Here is a 14708-nt window from a genome sequence, read left to right as displayed (position 1 = left end):
TCGCAGAGTTGTAGAAGCTTTCCTCGGGCACTGAACAGATTTTTTCTGGCAGCAGTTGAAGTGAAGCGCACAAGGACCCTCGAATTAGAGTTACGTTTGCCCGGCAGACGATGAATCGCGTCAACCTCCGACAGGGAAAAATTCTGGAGGTGTAATGTTTCAGTGATATCACAAAGCATTTCCTTCAGATTTTCATTGTCTTTTTCTGGGAGACCATGGATTTCCAAGTTCATGTTGCGGCTGTATTGCTCGCTCTCATTCATGTCAACCTGCAGGTGCTCTAGCTGTTCGGCTTGTGCCTGTACTGTTGCTCGGAGGGCGGTGATCTCCGCATCTCTAGACTTTGCGTGTTCCTTGGCGGTCTTCATTTCATCAAGAATGGAATCATATTGTTTTGCCATAAAGGTCACCGCGTCCTCGAGTTCATGAACTGACCGGGTTAAGCTGACAACTTCGGCTTTTAAGAGGAGCAATGAATCAACCTTTTTGTTAAGCTCAGGTAGACATTCTAGACTCTTTTTTATCTCGAGCAGCTTCAAAAGCAAAGTTGAATCCTCGCCTGCACCTCCATCAGCCTCGGAAGCATCTACCTGAGAGGCGGAACCACCAGCACGTTTTTTTGCTGCTCTGAATGTTTTACACACCCACACGTTCCTTTTTGCTGGGCGTATTGTATTAAAGGTACTAGGTGCAATTCCGGAACATGTCTGACCTAAGTGGTAGGATAGCGTACAATTCGCACAGGTCATGAACTTGCCATCATCGGGCACTTCTTTGTGGCAAGCAATACATTCAGAAGTATCATTAGGCGTTGTAAGATGTAGAGAGCGTACACAGAGTGCAGTCGGCAGCAAATTCAAATTAAGAATGCAGGCAACGAAAAAGACACGCTACCTGTTGAAATACAAAGTGTCAGCGTTGGGCAACGTAATCGCCGCCGACTGCAGAGGATCCCGCGATGTCCGTTGGCTTAGGTAGTTTTACGATGAAACCAGGTTTTCAGATGAAGTTGGTGATTGCTGCTAGAAGCGACAGGACGGTTAGCTTCGACGAAGGTGATAGTGGCATCCGGGGTGTCAGGGGAACCGCATCCAGTGCGCCGCCTGTTGAAATACAGTGTCAGCGTTGGGCAGCGTGATCGCCGCCGACTAATATTATTATGAATAATAATAATAATAATCAATCAATCAATCAATCAATCAATCAATCAATCCATCAATCAATCTTTATTTTTTCGGTGCCCAGGAACAACCCAAACGTCTTGGTGCTGGTACACCATTCACACGCACAAAATGTAAATTTATTTCACCACAAAGGAAGACACTCAGGGGAGGTAATGCAGCAGTCAAGGCGATAGAAAAAAAATACACATAAACTAGGCGTGACAGCAAGCATGAGGCAAAAAAGCGAAAACAAGAAAACAGCGGTAAATGAGAACAGCTAGAACAGGCAACAGACATATAAATAACTAATGAAACAATAAACAAAGAGAATGAACACAAGAACGACCGATAACAGCCAAGTACAGCATATAGCAAAATACAAACAAGAATAACGCCAATACTAATATGAACGAATAAGAAACCTCTGAAATGCAAGCTAAAAATACAATCATACACAATAAGAAATGTAATTAGTGAACGCGTTACAGACAATCAGGCGTGAGTACACAGTATTGAAGAAATAACATTAATGAAAACAAGTAGACGTGATGAACAATTAAGGAGAAATAACAACAACATAACACCGGTGCAAATGCACAAGTGTAGTAAAGACAAAATGCATGAAAGGGGAAGTTATGTAAGAGAAAAAGAATGCTCAAAGTGGAACGTCACGAACATCCAATATAAAGGAAGGGAGAGAATTTTCGAATATATCAAGGTGAGGACAAAGAGAATTAAACAACTTTTGCATTCTGTCCAGAGGGGAGAGGGAGTGCAGGAGCGCAGAAACTTGGAATGGTCTGAATTCCCTTATGCTCTTTCGCGGTACACGCAAAAGGATACGCGCTAGGAGCTGAGGGCATAGAATGTGACCATGAAGAAGTTTATACAAGAAAATTATATCTGCCCTCACGCGACGGCAGCTAAGAGAAGGAAGCTGCAGTGAGTTACTCCGTCTGGGACGAGAGCTGGAAGTTTTGCAAGAAAACCGATGTTGAAATATGCGTAAAAACTTTAGCTGAACTCTGTCGATTTTTTCACAGTTCGACTGGCAAGTGCCGTTCCAAACAACAGACGCATATTCCAAAAGCGGCAAGCATATGGAGAGGTAGAGCTTTAAGAAAGGAAGTGGGGATCGAAACTCTCTCGAAATCCTGCAGATGAAGCCCAGTGTACGCATAGCCCGTAGAGCAATGCGTTTTGTATGAGAGGAGAAGCTCAGGCTGCGGTCTAAAAGTACGCCGAGGTCATTAATTTCATCAACCCTGGGCAGCGGCCTACCATTCACAGAATAAGAGTAGAGAAGACTGTGCGTTTTACGCGTAAATGGGACAACCTTGGTTTTAGATGAATTGAGAGTGAGCCCATTCTTCAAGCACCAATCAGAGAAGGCGGATTTGTCCGATTGCAATGACAAGCAATCATGAAGAGTATGTATTGCCTTGAACATTTTTATATCGTCCGCATAAAGGAGAAACGAGGAGTTTTTGACCACGGAGGAAACGTCATTGATAAAAACAGAGAACAGAAGCGGGCCTAATACCGAGCCCTGAGGAACTCCACTGGTTGGAGTGTAAACAAAAGAGGTCTGTCCATTTACACTGACAAAGCAGGACCGATCAAGAAGATAGTTGCGTAGGAGGGCTACAATTGAAACGTCGATCTCAAGAAGCAGAAGCTTTTGAAGAAGTAGTGAGTGAGTAACAACATCGAAAGCTTTGCTCAAATCACAGTACACAGCGTCTACCTGACTCCTCTGAAGGACTTCAGCTGATGTATACGTCATAAAAGTCACAAGGTTAGTTGTAGTAGAACGACCTTTTATGAAACCATGCTGATTATGTATGATTGCATGTTTGAGGTGGAAGGAAAGTATTTTGTGCAAAGCTAGTTCAAAAAGCTTAGAGGTTGCACAAAGAAGAGAAATGGGGCGGTAGTTCGAAACATCAGATTTGTTTCCTGATTTGAAGACAGGGAAAACACGCGCCGTTTTCCACACGCGGGGAAAGGCAGAATTTTTCAAACAGTTATTAAATATCGTGGTTAAAACAGGGACGAAGGTACTATTGAAGGCTTTTATTATGGCGGCTGGAATGCCATCAGGTCCAGGGGACAAAGATGGTTTCAAACACTTAAGACTCTCACTTACTAACTTCTCGTCAAGAAGAACGGAATTAGGTGCGCCAGCTGGAAGGCATACGGAATCGCAACGTGGAGATTTGTACACGGAGGAAAAGTGTTGAGCAAAGCCGTCAGCGACATTCCGAATTTCATAACCATGAGAGTCAACTAAGTGAATATTGTCACGTAGTGGTGACGGCAGTCGAAGCAGCGATGAAGACGGACGAAAGGGTCTTCTAAAAGAACTGTTTATTGGGCTGACGTGCACCCAAAATGGACTGAATCACTCGGCGGCGGCGAAGAGACAAGCGTGCTCGGCGGTCGTCGAACAGAATGCCCGCCGCTGTCGGCCGTGCTCAATTTAAAACTCATAGCGAACATTCGAGATAAAGGGCGCAAAGTTACTAGAACATTTCGGAACAACGTAGAATCAGCTTTGCCTGGCTGCGATCAATCGAGATAAATCTAGTCGCGTCTTGCGTCGCAAACAAAGCGATAAAGTGGTGTCGCGGCAGATTTGAAAAACGAACTAACACTGCAAATATTCGCGGCATTACTCCCCTCTCAAAGAAGCATCGACCCGATGCATTAAACCAAATAATGCGACTAGTAAGGGAATAAACGGATCTTGCGAAAATAGAGCATGGAAACGCAGCGGCTTTTAGCGCGCATAATACGGCTTCAGACGGACTACATGGACAACTTCTGGTCGTACGCGGCGTCGCTGGGATGCAGTCATTGCGTCAGGGATGACTTCATAATCCAGTTCACCCAGCCGACGAAGAACCTTGTACGGGCCGAAATAGCGGCGCAAAAGCTTTTCACTCAATCCACGGCGGCGAATGGGCGTCCACACCCAGACTTGGTCTCCTGGCTTGTATTCCGCGTTGCGTCTTCGTAGGTTGTAGCGTCTGGCGTCGGACCGCTGCTGATCTTTGATCCGTAATCGGGCAAGCCTTCGAGCTTCTTCTGCGCGTTGAAGGTAGGCGGCAACGTCGACGTTCTCTTCTTCTGTAACGTTGGGCAGCATGGCGTCTAGCGTGGTCGTGGCATCCCTGCCATGGACGAGCCTAAAAGGCGTCATCTGGGTGGTCTCCTGCACTGCGGTGTTGTAGGCGAAGACGACGTAAGGCAGGATGACATCCCAGGTTTTGTGTTCGGCATCGACATACATAGCGAGCATATCGGCGATGGTTTTGTTCAGGCGCTCGGTCAGTCCGTTGGTCTGCGGATGGTATGCAGTTGTCCTCCCGTGGCTGGTTTGGCTGTAGCGCAGGATGTCTTGCGTGAGTTCCGCCGTAAATGCTGTTCCTCTGTCCGTGATGAGCACATCGGGGGCACCGTGTCGAAGAAGAATGCACTCCACGAAAAATTTGGCCACTTCTGCTGCTGTTCCGTTCGGTAGGGCTTTCGCCTCGGCGTAGCGGGTCAGGTAGTCGGTCGCTATGATGATCCACTTATTTCCAGATGTTGACGTTGGAAAAGGGCCAAGCAAGTCCATGCCAATCTGCTGAAAGGGCCTTGAGGGAGGTTCAATGGGGTTCAGAAATCCTGCTGGTCGTGTGGGAGGAGTCTTTCGTCGCTGACAATCTCGGCATGTTTTCACATAGTGTGCGACATCGGCAGACAGTCGGGGCCAGTAATACTTGTCTTGAATGCGGCGGAGGGTGCGAGTAAACCCGAGATGTCCAGCTGTCGGCTCGTTGTGTGAAGCCTGTAGAACTTCTTCGCGGAGACAAGTAGGTACAACAAGGAGGTAGGCTGTTTTGTTCGCTGTAAAGTTCTTCTTCACAAGGACCTCATTCGGCAAACAGAAGGAAGACAGAAGAGCGTGTTGTCGGGCAAGTTGGCTTTGCATGATATATAAGAAGTTAGCGCAAAACTTAGACGAAGACAGAGAAGAAACACACAAGACGACAGACGAGCTCGTCTGTCGTCTTGTGTGTTTCTTCTCTGTCTTCGTCTAAGTTTTGCGCTAACTTCTTATAGAAGGAAGACAGTCCTCGCTTGAATGAAGCAGGGGGTGAAGAAACCTTGCCTTCCAGGTACTCGATGAGGCCTTTTAGTTTGGGGTCCGAGCGTTGCTGCTGAGCAAAAGAGCTTGCGCTGATGGGTCCCAGGAAGGCGTCCTCATCGTCGTCCAGCGGCGGTGCATCTACAGGGGCTCGTGAGAGGCAATCGGCGTCAGTGTGCTTGCGTCCGGACTTGTAAACGACGGTGACGTCAAACTCCTGGAGACGCAGACTCCATCGAGCGAGTCGGCCAGAGGGATCCTTCAAATTGGCAAGCCAGCAGAGTGCGTGGTGGTCGCTGACCACCTTGAACGGCCGTCCGTAGAGGTAGGGGCGGAATTTCGACGTAGCCCAGATGATGGCAAGGCACTCCTTCTCAGTGGTCGAATAGTTAGCCTCGGCCTTGGAAAGGGAACGGCTAGCGTATGCGATGACCTTCTCCAGCCCGTCACTTTTTTGAACGAGAACGGCGCCTAGTCCCACGCTGCTTGCGTCGGTATGAACTTCAGTATCGGCGTTTTCATCAAAATGCGCAAGGATCGGTGGGGACTGTAAACGACGCTGAAGTTCATTGAAGGCTTCTGCTTGCGGTGTTTCCCATTTAAACGGCACGTCTGCCTTCGTCAGTTGGGTCAGGGGCTCGGCGATGCGCGAAAAGTTTTTCACAAATCGTCGGTAATATGCGCATAGTCCGAGAAATCTGCGCACTGCTTTCGTATCGGCCGGCGGTTGAAACTGTTCAATAGCAGCTGTTTTCTGCGGGTCTGGGCGTACTCCTTCCTTGCTAACGATGTGGCCTAGAAACAGCAGCTCTTCGTAGGCAAAGTGGCATTTCTCTGCTTTCAAGGTTAGGCCAGACGACTGTATTGCGTCTAGTACTGTTCGAAGTCTTTTGAGGTGCTCTTCAAAGTTCGAGGCGAAGACAACGACGTCATCTAAATATACCAGACAAATTTTCCACTTCAGGCCTGCCAGCACTGTATCCATTACTCGCTGAAACGTCGCTGGTGCGGAACAGAGACCAAATGGCACCACCTTGAACTCAAACAGCCCATCCGGAGTTATGAATGCTGTCTTCTCGCGATCTCTTTCGTCGACCTCAATTTGCCAGTAGCCGCTCTTGAGGTCCATCGATGAGAAATATTTGGCGCTGCAGAGGCGGTCCAGTGTGTCGTCGATGCGGGGGAGGGGGTAGACGTCCTTCTTTGTTATGTTGTTCAAGCGGCGATAATCCACGCAGAATCGAAGTGCGCCGTCTTTCTTTCTCACTAGAACAACCGGTGCCGCCCATGGGCTGTTTGAAGGCTGGATTACGTCGTCGCGAAGCATTTCTTCGACTTGGTCCCGGATGGCTTGTCGTTCTCGCGGAGACACACGATAGGGGCTTTGACGGAGAGGTCGGACGTGTTGATCCGTTATAATGCGATGCTTGGCAATTGGCGTCTGTCGCACCTTCGGCGATGTCGAAAAGCACTCACTGTAGTTTTGAAGCAGATTGCGGATCTGGTCTTGTCTGCTCCGGTGCAGGGCTGGGTTGATGTCGAAAGTGGGCGAGTTCTCTTGGTAAGGCGGATCTTCTGCGGAGGGGTCGGAGAGGGCGAAGGAGTCTCGTACGTCAGATATTTCGTCGTAGAAAGCAATCGTCGTTCCTCTGTTAATATGCCGGTATTCTTCGCTGAAGTTAGTCAGCAGTACTTCGGCCTGGCCATTGCGGAAATGTGCGATGCCTCTTGCGATGCTGATTCCTCGGTCTAGAAGCAACTGCATGTTCCCCTCGATGATGGCTTCAGTGTTTATGCCTTTCGTGGCGCCTACGGTCACGATAACGCTTGAACGGGGTGGGACGCTCACTTCTTCCTCCAGGACACTTAGGGCAACGTGATTTTCCCGAGTTTTCATCGAAGTGATGGCTTCGTCCGTCGAAAGCGTGATCAGCTTGGATCGCAGGTCGATGATCGCCTGATGCTCATTAAGGAAATCCATACCCAAGATCACTTCGCGGGAGCATTGCGGTAGCACAACAAAGGTCGCAGGATAGGTATGTCCTTTGACAGTCACTCGCGCTGTGCATCGTCCTGATGGCGTAATGTGGTGGCCCCCAGCGGTGCGAATTTGTGGGCCGTCCCAAGCCGTTGTGACTTTTCTGAGCTGCGTAGCGAATGTTCCATTCATCACCGAGTAATCGGCTCCTGTGTCGACTAGAGCGGTGACTTTCCGGCCGTCGATAGTCACTTCTAGGTCGGAGGTCCTGGCTCTTGCATTGCATGTCGCTCTCGGCGTCGGGTCACGGCTTCGTCGCGTATGCGAGTCATGGGTTGGGCGTGTGGTCGAAGCTCCTCTGGGTGGCGGCGTCGATTTCAAGGTAGCTTGCGTCGTGGTCGAGGTTCTCATTGTGTGCGGCGTCGGTGCAGCGAGTGTCGGTTCTTCATGCGGCGTCGCGGGTGCATCGTCTTCATGGGACGTGGTCGGTGGAGGATCTTCGGCGTTTAGCTCGTGAGCAACCTCACCTCCAGAGGTTGCTGCCTTTAGTTTCCCCTACGGGGGCTGGGAGACCTTCCTCGTACCGCGGATGCGTAGCTGCGGCGTGGCGACGCAAAGCGCGAGGTTGACGGCGATGGTGAGCGCGAAAAGCGGTTCGGCGTGTACTCTTCTCGACGCAGGTACTCGTCGATTTCGTGCGGACGTTGTCCGAAGCGTGGTCGTGGGGCGTTAACGGCAAATCCTCGAAGACCGATACGTCGGTACGGGCAGTGACGAAGAATATGGCCGGCCTCACCGCAATGGAAGCACAACGGCCGGTTGTCGGCAGTCCTCCAGGCGTCGCATTTCCTGGGGCTTGAGCGTCGGTCAAAGGCTGGGCGCGCGGGGGCTGGGAGGCGGCGTTGTGGAACGATTGGCTCATCTCGGGGAGGACGTGGGGGTTGTCGCTGGGGCTGAGCAGTACTTACTGCAGCGGCGTAGGTCATGGCCTGGGGTTCTGTGGCCGTCGGGGTGCCAAGTGCCTGTTGCACTTCTTCCCGTACCACATCCATCACAGTCGCTGCTTGTGGCTGTGGGGAAGATGGCAGTAATCGGCGTAGCTCCTCTCGGACGATTTCGCGGATAACTTCCCGCAAGCTGTCGCTGGTGGTGGCCGGCGTGTCCGAACGGATTGCACAGGCAGAGGAAGGGCGATTGTACTGCCGAGCTCGAACGTCGAGGGTCTTCTCAATCGTGCAGGCTTCTTGCATAATCTCCTCGACTGTTTTTGGCGGCTGGCGGACGAGGCTTGCAAAGAGTTGTTCTTTTACGCCGCGCATTAAAACTGAACTTTCTTTTCCTCGGTCATCCCGGGATCGGCGCGGCGAAATAGGCGCTTCATCTCCTCGACGTAACTGCGGACGGGCTCATTCGGAAGCTGGATCCTGGACTCGAGGAGTCGTTCGGCTGTTTCTTTCCTCACGACACTGGTGAATACCTTCAATAGTTCTCTCTTGAATAGCTCCCATGTCGTAAGGAACGACTCGTAGTTTTCGTACCACGTGCGTGCGGAGCCATCCAATGAGAAAAAAACATGTCCAATCTTTGCCGCATCATCCCACTTGTTGAATGACGCCACTCGCTCAAATTGGTCCAACCATTCTTCAGGGTCTTCGACTAGGGATCCACTGAAAGTTGGCGGCACCCGCGGCTGCTGCAGTATGATCGGTGTCGACATCTTCGGCGAGGTTGCGGTGCTTGTAGCAGCGTCTTTTCGCTGTCTGGTGCGGTCCGGCAGTTTCCCGAACTCAGGCTCCTCTCCCTGGAGACGTCGGCTGGCTCGCTCAGCTGCTGGCTCGTCCTCGGGTGCGAAGCGCTCAGGGCTGGCTTCACGACTTGAAGGGGGCGTCCGGAACATGGAAGGCCACCCAGCACCTCCACCAGATGTCACGTAGTGGTGACGGCAGTCGAAGCAGCGATGAAGACGGACGAAAGGGTCTTCTAAAAGAACTGTTTATTGGGCTGACTTGCACCCAAAATGGACTGAATCACTCGGCGGCGGCGAAGCGACAAGCGTGCTCGGCGGTCGTCGAACAGAATGCCCGCCGCTGTCGGCCGTGCTCAATTTAAAGCTGATAGCGAACATTCGAGATAAAGGGCGCAAAGTTACTAGAACATTCCGGAACAACGTAGAATCAGCTTTGCCTGGCTGCGATCAATCGAGATAAATCTAGTCGCGTCTTGCGTCGCAAACAAAGCGATAAAGTGGTGTCGCGGCAGATTTGAAAAACGAACAAACTGCAAATATTCGCGGCAATATGACTATCAGATATATTCGAACGCTTGCGAACGTATCGCCAGAATTCAGTAGGACGATTAGAGGCACTATTCTCTAAATATTTAAGATATGACTCATGATCCCGCTTGTACAGGCGTTTGCAAAGGGATCGCAAGCGGCGAAATTCATCTGCCCATGTATCCAGCCCAGGGTGTTTCGCTTTATGGTGGGCCCGCTCCTTAAGTTTCAGCGCTGCTCTAAGTTCCTTGGAAAACCAGAACGGAAACTTGCTGCGAGTAGGAGTGTGCACAGGTATGTACTGGCGCATACCATTGAGAACTATTTCAGTGAAGCGACTGACTTGTTCGTCAACATCGCTGATTTCGTTTAAAACGGACCAGTCGACAGAAGAGAAAAAACCGAAGAGACCAACATAGTCGCCAAGTGCGTAAGCGAAACGGGGGGAATTCCCTGCACGATTTGAATTAGCAGAAGGTGGGACAGAAACCGAAGCCGTTATTAGAATTGGAGGATGAAATTTGTCACAGCGAGTAAGTGAGATGTCAGATGTCGAGACTCGAACATTTTGAAAATTAGATAAACAAATGTCAAGAACATTACCACAACAGTTTTCAATTAAATTGTGTTGCTGCAAGGTGTTAAAAGCTGTGAAATCTAAAAGCCGGTTGCACTTACTAACTACATAATGATTGTTGTGAGAATATGTAAAGGTATTCCAGTTAATACCTGGAGTATTAAAATCCCCTAAAATGAGTAGTTTGTGCTTGCTATGAGAAGTGATAACATATTCGATAGAATGTAGTACATCATCGTAGGCAGGAGGAGGCAGATTAGGGGAAATGTAGAAAGCTGCCAATAAGAGTTTTTGATGTCGAGTTAAAGTGAGCTCTAACCAGACAGATTCTTCGATGGTTTCCAGGTCGGAACGCCGAACGCACTGCACGGAACTGTCAATAGCAATGAGCACGCCCCCTCCCTTTTGTTTAGAAGCTGATTCAGGGCGGTCACTTCGAAAAACAGAATAGGTATTAAGAAAGAAGTCACCTGAGTTAACTTCGCTAGACAGCCAAGTCTCAGTAATTACAACAGCCGAATAACAAGAGGCTAAAACATTGGAAAAAAATACAGGTCCCTTAGTCCGAAGACCTCGGGCATTTTGGTAATATATATCCAAGTTAGGGTTTACTGCGATCAACCGTCAGCTCGGAAGAATGCAACATACCATCCAGGAGTTTTCCACGAAAAGCCTTGAAGATGCAGCCCGTAGGCCACATCGAAGGTCAACAAGTTGATCGTAAAATTAATAATAATAATAATAATAATAATAATAATAATAATAATAATAATAATAATAATAATAATAATAATAATAATAATAATAATAATAATAATAATAATAATAATAATAATAATAATAGTCAATCAATCAATCAATCAATCAATCAATCAATCTTTATTTTTTTCGGTGCCCAGGAACAACCCAAAGGTCTTGGTGCTGGTACACCATTCACACGCACAAAATGTACATTTATTTCACTACAAAGGAAGACACTCAGGGGAGGTAATGCAGCAGTCAAGGCGATAGAAAAAAAAGACACATAAACTAGGCGCGACAGCAAGCATAAAACAAAAAAGCGAGAACAAGGAAACAGCGAGAACAGCGGTAAATGAAAACAGCTAGAACAGGCAACAGACATATAAATAACTAATAAAACAATAAACAAAGAGAATGAACACAAGAATGGCCGACAACAGCTAAGTACAGCATATATCAAAATACAAACAAGAATAAAGCCAATACTAATATGAACGAATAAGAGATCTCTGAAATACAAGCTAGAAATACAATCATACACAATAAGAAATGTAATTAGTGACGCGTTACAGACAATCAGGCGTGAGTACACAGTATAAAGAAATAATATTAATAAAAACAAGTACACGTGATGTACAATTAAGGAGAGAAAAAAAATATATAATACCGGTGCAAACGCACAAGTGTAGTAAAGACAAAATGCATGAAAGGGGAAGTTATGTATGAGAAAAAGAGTGCTCAAAGTGGAACGTCACGGACATTCAATATAAAGGAAGGGAGAGAATTTTCGAATATATCAAGGTGAGGACAAAGAGAATTAAACAACTTTTGCAATCTGTCCAGAGGGGAGAGGGAGTGCAGGAGCGCAGAAACTTGAAATGGTCTGAATTCCCTTATGCTCTTTCGCGGTACGCGCAAAAGGATACGCGCTAGGAGCTGAGGGCATAGAATGTGACCATGAAGAAGTTTATACAAGAAAATTATATCTGCCCTCACGCGACGGCAGCTAAGAGAAGGAAGCTGCAGTGAGTTACTCCGTCTGGGACGAGAGCTAGAAGTTTTGCAAGAAAACCGATGTTGAAATATGCGTAAAAACTTTAGCTGAACTCTGTCGATTTTTTCACAGTTCGACTGGCAAGTGCCGCTCCAAACAACAGACGCATATTCCAAAAGCGGCAAGCATATGGAGAGGTAGAGCTTTAAGAAAGGGAGTTGGGATCGAAACTCTCTCGAAAGCCTGCAGATGAAGCCGAGTGTACGCATAGCCCGTAGAGCAATGCGTTTTGTATGAGAGGAGAAGCTGAGGCTACGGTCGAAAAGTACGCCGAGGTCATTAATTTCATCAACCCTGGGCAGCGGCCTACCATTCACAGAATAAGAGTAGAGAAGACTGTGCGTTTTACGCGTAAATGAGACAACCTTGGTTTTAGATGAATTGAGAGTGAGCCCATTCTTCAAGCACCAATCAGAGAAGGCGGATATGTCCGATTGCAATGACAAGCAATCATGAAGAGTATGTATTGCCTTGAACATTTTTATATCGTCCGCATAAAGGAGAAACGAGGAGTTTTTGACCACGGAGGAAACGTCATTGATAAAAACAGAGAACAGAACAGACATCTTGTTATACATACAAACTCGGGCCTGTCAAAGCCAAGAGAAGGCTTGCAGGTCTAGGCCCGGCAGCAACGGCGAGCGAAAGTATAAGCAATAAAATATCATGGTAAGTGTACATACACTGAAATATAACTACCAAACAAATTATATCGTAAAAAAGAAAACCCACTGTAACAATGACGTACTCTCTGCATCATTTTTCCTTATAACATCGATTTCAACATCCGTTTCAACGTCGCTTTGGAAGTGGCACAGAATACATGATCAGGAAGACTGTTGAATATTGCAGGGACATATACACCTACTCTTGCTTTGCCGTATCTGGTTTAATATTTAGGAACTATGTAGCGCTGACCTTTACGTAGGGTTCTGATAGCAACTGATTTAGTCTTGAAGGCAGGATTCCAAAAGTGTCGGAGAACTACTGTTTGTTTATATAAACTTTCAAAAGACGGAAGGGCCAGAAATTTAAACAAGTTTCCTCGAGGGGGAAATGAACGTTCGTAGGCAGTACTCTTCAACATGCTTTTTAGAAGGGTATCTACACGATCTTGCCACCTTTGCGAACAGTGCGCAAAAACTGTGATGCCGTACCTTATAACACTGTACGCTAGTGCATGTATGATTGTCTTTTTTACAGATACAGGAAGGAAAGATTTAATTGTAAACAATAGCCATGCAGTGCTACGTAATCTGCTACAAATATATGCCATGTGACTGTGCCAAGACAGATCACTGTCGAAGTATATACCCAGATATTTTATACAATGAACATTTTCAACAGGAGCGCAATGGCAACCTTTACCGTTGTGGCAGTGTAAGAAAACAGATTCAGTCAGTACAGTTGTCTTCAAGAGGTTTCTAAAACAAACTAATTTTGTTTTTTGGTGGTTTACCAAAAGACCATTCAAAGTAAACCAGTACATAGCATTACCAATATTTTTTTGTAGTAAGGAAACCGCAGTTTTGTATGAAATGTGCTTTGTTAGTAACACCGTATCATCGGCGTACTGAAAGACCAGGGAATTTGTTATCACTGACGCGAAGTCATTTATAAATAGATTGAAAAGTAAAGGTGACAGAACGGACCCCTGAGGAACCCCAGCCAAAAACATCTGTCGGCTGCTCACGGCTTTGGTATTATCAAGGGCTACGACTTGTGAGCGATCTTGCAAATAACTTTTTAAAAGGTTACGAAATGAACCCCTAAATCCAAGTAGGTACAATTTTTGTAATAATATTTCGTGATTTACTGTATCAAAAGCTTTGGCGATATCTAGAAATAGGCAGCAGGCAAACAGACTGTGATCAAAAGCAGTATACAATCCATCTCCAAATTCTTCTAAATGTAATAGCGTTCCACGGCCTTCTATGAACCCGAACTGTCGGTCAGACAGAATAGAAAACTTTTTCACAAATGATGTCATGCACTCTAACATAAATTTTTCTAAAATCTGGGAAAGTATTGGTAAAACTGATATGGGCCTATAATTATCAAGAAGCTCTCTCTTGCCACCCTTGTATATTAGTCTCACAATCGCCGTTTTTAAGATACTCGGTATTTCAGCAGCCTCTAAGAATCCGTTAAGGATAGACAGAAGTATGTTCTCCAGCGCTTCATAATTTCTCTGAAGCAGAGACACTGGAATACCATCAAGACCAGGTGGTTTTTTCTGTTTGAAGCTAAAGATTATACGGGCCAGATCACCTGCCGACAGCTTCGGTAAAAAGGCGGACGCAGATACCGTATGTGTCAAGGAACATCTATCGTGTGGCAAGGATGAACAAGGCTGAGATACACTTGCAAAGTGTTTGTTAAATAATTCAGCTGTTTGCTGAGGATTACACGAGAAAATGTCTTGAAAAGATGGCTCTTTTCTGTTAACGCCTATCAAATTATTAATTAATGACCAAGTTTTGGCGGGGTTTCTGGTAGCTTCTCTAAATTGCTCACGGTAGTACTGCCGTTTGGCAGAACGAATAAGCGCGACAACTCGGTTTCTTGCGGCTCTGTATTCGGTGCACAATTCAAGATTTTTAGGGGAACGCTTACAACGCTTCCACAGCCCACCTCTGTGCAGAATTGCTTGCAAAATTACTGCATTGAACCAGATATGATTGCGTCTTTGTTTTTTGCGGATGACCCGCTTCGAGGCTTGTTCAAATATCCTTAATTGTTGGCAGAACAAAGAATAAAGTATATGAGGGGGGTTATACCCAGC

Source organism: Amblyomma americanum, chromosome 11 (assembly GCF_052857255.1).
Source record: "Amblyomma americanum isolate KBUSLIRL-KWMA chromosome 11, ASM5285725v1, whole genome shotgun sequence".
NCBI lineage: Eukaryota > Metazoa > Arthropoda > Arachnida > Ixodida > Ixodidae > Amblyomma > Amblyomma americanum.
The sequence above is the reverse complement of the archived record's forward strand: the minus strand, read 5'-3'. Positions refer to the sequence as shown.